Genomic DNA, 5690 nt, shown 5'->3' with positions numbered 1-5690 from the left:
TCTGCTACTAAATGTATTTAAAATGGGTATCTCTGTACAGCTGTCGTGTCCGGTGTAGACACCGTGTCTGTGTGTGAGCAAAGAAAACAATCAGTATAAATATAACGATCAGTAGCCAGATACTAAACATCGCACATCCTGCGAAGTGACTATCACGGATGCGCACATCGCGATATCGATGCTGAAACGATATATCGTGCAGCCCTAGTCAGAGGCCAATGGGCAAATGTATTTTTTTTTTTTTTTTTTCAAATTTTTTTTAATGACCACAGAGAGTCAGGACCTCGGTTTAACATCTCATCCGAAGGACGGTACTTTTTTACAGTATAGTGTCCCCATTACTATACTGGGGCATTAGGACCCATGCAGACCGCAGGGTGAGGCCTCACTAACACCTCTTCCAGTAGCAACCTAGTTTTCCCAGGCGGTCTCCCATCCAGGTACTAACCAGCTCAAACCTGCTTAGCTTCAGTGGGCAACCAGTCTTGGGCTACTGGGTGATATGGTTGCCAGCCATATGCAGCTGTGGATGGTTGACTTGCTAGGGAGTTGCTATGCAGCTATGAGTGGTTGCCAGGGTGTTGCTATGCAGCTATGGGTAGTTGCCATGTTGTTGCTATGCAGCTATGAGTGGTTGCCAGGGTGTTGCTATGCAGCTATGGGTAGTTGCCATGGTGTTGCTATGCAGCTATGAGTGGTTGCCAGGGTGTTGCTATGCAGCTATGGGTAGTTTCCATGGTGTTGCTATGCAGCTATGAGTGATTGCCAGGGTGTTGCAATGCAGCTATGAGTGGTTGCCAGGGTGTTGCTATGCAGCTATGGGTAGTTTCCATGGTGTTGCTATGCAGCTGAGTGGTTGCCAGGGTGTTGCTATGCAGCTATGGGTAGTTTCCATGGTGTTGCTATGCAGCTGAGTGGTTGCCAGGGTGTTGCTATGCAGATTTCGGTGGTTGCAAGAATGATTTTCTTCTCAGTGTTTCTGTCTTGTTTTCCAGTACAAATATCTAAACATTCTCAAATCAAGATGCATTACTGGAGCTGCAAAGTGACTGAATAGCTATTAAGTTTTGTTTTCTAAAAAAAATTTAAAATCAGAGGGAAAACAATATTATTTATAATAGGGCTGTCAAAAAAAATTCGAATTTCGAATATTCGTCAAATTTAAAATATAAATCCACATTCGAATGCAAAAATGTTGCATTCGAATTTTAGGTGTGCGTCACAAATTTTAGTGTCATTGCATTTTTATGCTTTTTTTAGCCTATCCGGTTGAACCCACTGGATGCGGCTATGCTACATTGTTCATTCAAAATATTGCGGAAAAAGAGAACATCAATGCGGAGAAGATGTTGTTTACGTCAAAACTGAAACCAAGCCGTTCACACAGAACACATATTTATCACATTTTCTAGAGGGACATCTATCAGCGTTGCACTCGCGTCTCGCACAAAAGAGGCGCATGTTTAGAAAGCCATGTAATATTAATGTAAGTTCAACTTTTAAAAAACACGTCTCAAGACTTTATGGCGGTTTTTCACCATCCCACTGCAACTCATGTTTTTAAATGAAAAAAAGTACTATTTGTGATTGGTTTTCGGTCCTTTGTATTAAACTATACATACATACATGATGCTGTTTTGTTTCTAATTAAGCAACTTAATTAATTATATATGGTTTATAAACATTATTTTAAGCATTATGCACTTTTTTCACAGATAGTCATGTTATTTTATTGCTTTGAGTAAACGTGCATTAGTAATATTTTGCTCGATGCGCCCTCTTGTGGCCTCAGGAGAGAAGCCAAAAGCTTTTTCCCCCCCTAACTGAAATTATGCCTTTTAAATTCGAATATTGATAATATTTAAGTACAAAATTCTAATTTAGTTTTTCAGCCATTTTGACAGCCCTAATTTATAATAGATTCATATCAATAATATTATTTTTCTCACACCACTAACAGAATATTTTTTGTTTGTCGTTTTAAGCATAAACCCACTTAATTTTGATACATGGAAAACAAAACAAAAATACCAATTAGTCGTTTTTGCAGCTCAGGTGTTCTGGGTGGTTGCCAGGGTGTTGCTGTGCAGTTGCTAGGGTGTTATGGGTGGGCTAGTACTAGTCATGACTGACTTAACCAGCACTGGAAAACTCAGACACACACACACACACACCAGTAGGGCCGCTCATGGTGATTATGGGTATTTTGTCTATTTTACACATAATTCTTGTGGTCACAGGAACTCTGCTGCTATTACGAGGCTTTAGAGATGCTATTCTGGGGCAGATTGGTCATAGAGGAAGAGTGTGTGTGTGTGTGTGTGTGAGAGAAGGTAAGCAAGCACAAGTGTGTTCAGCAGCTGTGAGTCTGCTTCTTCACCCAGAAGAAAAGATGAGCTTCTTTTTGGGTACAGTCATGTGTAAGTGAGGAGAGGGAGAGCAGACGGAGGTGTGAGGTTTGGGGAAACCACAGGTATGGACGTCACGAGAGAGAGAGAGAGGTTGGAAAAAGAAGACGCCCTTTTCACTGAAGTTTCCTTTAAACAGATTACGGTTGCCATGACGACAGCGGAGCGATTTAATTCCAAAAGAATCTTTCTTGCAACATTTGTTGCAACAATCTGGCATTCATGCACTTAAATTAATGCTTTTGTGAAATATTAACTCACTTGTGCCACATATTTCATCTTTCTGTCTTTCTCAGGTCAAATCAACTCACTTTTATTATTTATATAGCGATTTATACCATACAGATTATTTCAAAGCAGCTTCACACAAATAAACAGGAAAATAAGTGTTATAAAATTCATCAGTTATGAAATGACTTCAGCTGTAAAGCAGCTCCACAGAAGAAAATTCAACTCAATGTTGATTTAATTCAGTTCAATATAAATGTCAGTGTTCCAAAGCTAAAAGGCATGTGTTATTATAGTGTCGATACAGCTGTAGTTTTTATTAATATTTTGGATCAGTTTCCATATATTGCGTTTTCATTTAAATTTTAGTTAAAACTTTTATAATTGTTGTTTTTAGTCATTTTTAGTTAGTTTTTTTTATCTCTCTCTCTCTCTATATATACAGTGGGTACGGAAAGTATTCTGCTTCTACTCTAAATACTGAGCATGTGATATTTCAGTTTTTTTTTTTTAATAAATCTGCAAAAATGTCAACAATTCTGTGTTTTTCTGTCAATATGGGGTGCTGTGTGTACATTAATGAGGAAAAAAAATTAACTTAAATGATTTTAGCAAATGGCTGCAATATAACAAAGAGTGAAAAATTTAAGGGGGTCTGAATACTTTCCGTACTCACTGTATATATACATTTTTCAGTTTTAGTTATTTTAGTACATCGTTAAACAAAATAAAAATTATGTAAAAAATGTATGTAAAATTGTTGTTGTCAAATAGCTGAAGTACGTTTTTAATATTGTATTTCAGTTAATGTTTACTTTGTTTTTGATTTATTAGACAAAAAGTTGTTATATAAACTCATTTGTCAAGGATAACACAAAGTTAAAAAAAAAATGTCCATTGTCCTCGATGTTATTTAATTTTAAGTAACAATGTTTTAAAAGGTTTTAATTTGAGTTATCTATAATAACCCTTGTTGTGAACAGGCTCAAAAGCTAAATAAATCAAGACTGTTGTGCGATTATTTGCATTTTAATGAGCTAGTGCTGGAGTTAACTAGTTGTAGGGTTAGTAAACGGGTTGTTGTGGCTCCGAGGGAATAACCGAGTGAAGAATTCGTCGAGGGGCGTTCGAGTCGGGTTATGAAAACAAAGCCAGAGCTGGAAAACAAAGTTTACCATTGAAGAAAAACAATGCTATTGAGAGAGACGGAGGGGAAGAAACGGAGGTGGAATCTGGCTGTGGTTGGTCCGATCCCAAACCCGGCCCATTCCTCTCGTTTTGGGCCACATCAGGAACGGCTGGCTACATTAGAGCTGCCATTATCCTCTCCAAGTCATAACAGCCAGAACACCCACCTCGACAGAGAGGAGGAGGAGGAGGAGGAGGATCCACACAGAGAGAGAGAGAGGGACCAGCAGCCAACAGAGAGAGAGAGAGAGAGAGAGAGAGAGAGAGACCAGCAGCCAACAGAGAGACAGAGAGAGAGACAGAGAGAGAGAGAGACCAGCTGCCAACAGAGAGAGAGAGAGAGAGAGAGTGTGTCTGCTGAAACCGCCAACAGATTTTACACTCAGCCTCACAGAAAACATGCACCACCAAAACTAGCAATCAGTCAGATTTGAATGTTTTTGAAAGAAGTCTCTTCTGCTCACCAGAGCTGTATTTATTTGATCAGAAATACCGTAAAAATTGTGAAATATTATTGCAATATAAAATAGCTGTTTTCTATGTGAATATCTGTTAAACTGTCATTTATTTCTGTGATCAAAACTGTATTTTCAGCATCATTACTCCAGTCTTCAGTGTCACATGATCTTCAGAAATCATTCTAAGATGCTGATTTGCTGCTCAAGAAACATTTCTGATTATTATCAATGTTGAAAACAGTTGTGCTGCACAATATTTTTGTGGAAACTGTGATGCATTTTATTTTTCAGGATTCACAGATGAACAGAAAGTTCAAAAGAACAGCATTTATTTGAAATAGAAATCTTTTGGAACTTTATAAATGTCTTTACTGGCACTTTTGATCAGTTTAATGCAGCCTTGATTAATATAAGTATTAAATTCTTTACTGCCTCAAACTCAGTCTGAGTTTTGTCCTAAATAGCAACAAGTGATGAGTGAGTTTTGTCAGTTGTTTGGTTTTTATTTCTGTGTTGTTGTTCTGTGTAGCCCCGCCCACCGTGGAATCTCATTGGTCTAGAATCCCACTCCAAACACTGTGTCACTCTGACATGAAACCTGCTTGTTGCTGGAAACATACAGCATCATGTTTGGTTAGGACAGCTTGTTTTTTTTTTATATTTGCATAAAATATATGTATAAAATAGCCGTCCTGTAGCTTAAAAAGAAGAGCACTGCACTAGCAACACCAAGATCATGGGTTCAATTCCCAGAGAATGTGTGAAAAATGTTGCTTTGGATAAATGCATCTGCCAAATGCATAAATTTAAAATGTAAATAAAATTAAAATCATAGAATAAAAAAGAAATAATATTAAAACAAATTGTTAAAAAAAATTTTTAATATATTTTACCTGTTTGACAGGTTATTTTGTAGCTGACTGATGGTCACACAGTGACATTTTTGTCCCCGTCATGCCTGTGATTCCCCTGTGAGTTCTGACAGGTGTGTGTCCATATGTGCTGTGTGTGTGTGTGTGTGGACCTCCCTCATGGTATTTATTGGGTCAGGCAGCTGTGGCTTCATACAAGATCTCTATTTAGCGCCTATAACTCATTAGCACACGTTACCAGATATATACCTACACACACACACATATGCTTGCATGACAGTGTGTGTATTGCATATCCAAAAAAATGTCCATTACTTAATCTACTATGTTGGTACTCAAACCATGTTGTTTTAATATGCTCCTACTGACTTTAAAGAAAGGTGCATGATGAAAACACACAGTATTATGAAGCTCAGTGTGCATGAGCTGAGCTGTGTGTGTTGCATCAGGACTAACGCTGTCGTGTGTGTGTGTGTGTGTGTGTGTGTGTATGTTGGATGGGTGTACTTTTTTATGCAACAGGATCGCAAAACCTG

At 38.0% G+C, this 5690-nt stretch overlaps 1 protein-coding gene across 1 annotated transcript in view; it reads left to right on the top strand.

Annotated features, from left to right (window-relative positions):
• Positions 1 to 5690, top strand: part of LOC107758178 (zinc finger protein GLI1-like) — a 90422-nt gene that overhangs the window by 37777 nt on the left and 46955 nt on the right. The window lies entirely within an intron of this gene.

Source organism: Sinocyclocheilus rhinocerous, unplaced genomic scaffold, assembly GCF_001515625.1.
Source record: "Sinocyclocheilus rhinocerous isolate Xijiao unplaced genomic scaffold, SAMN03320098_v1.1 scaffold203, whole genome shotgun sequence".
In the NCBI taxonomy this organism is placed as follows: Eukaryota; Metazoa; Chordata; class Actinopteri; order Cypriniformes; family Cyprinidae; genus Sinocyclocheilus; species Sinocyclocheilus rhinocerous.
The sequence above is the reverse complement of the archived record's forward strand: the minus strand, read 5'-3'. Positions and strand labels throughout refer to the sequence as shown.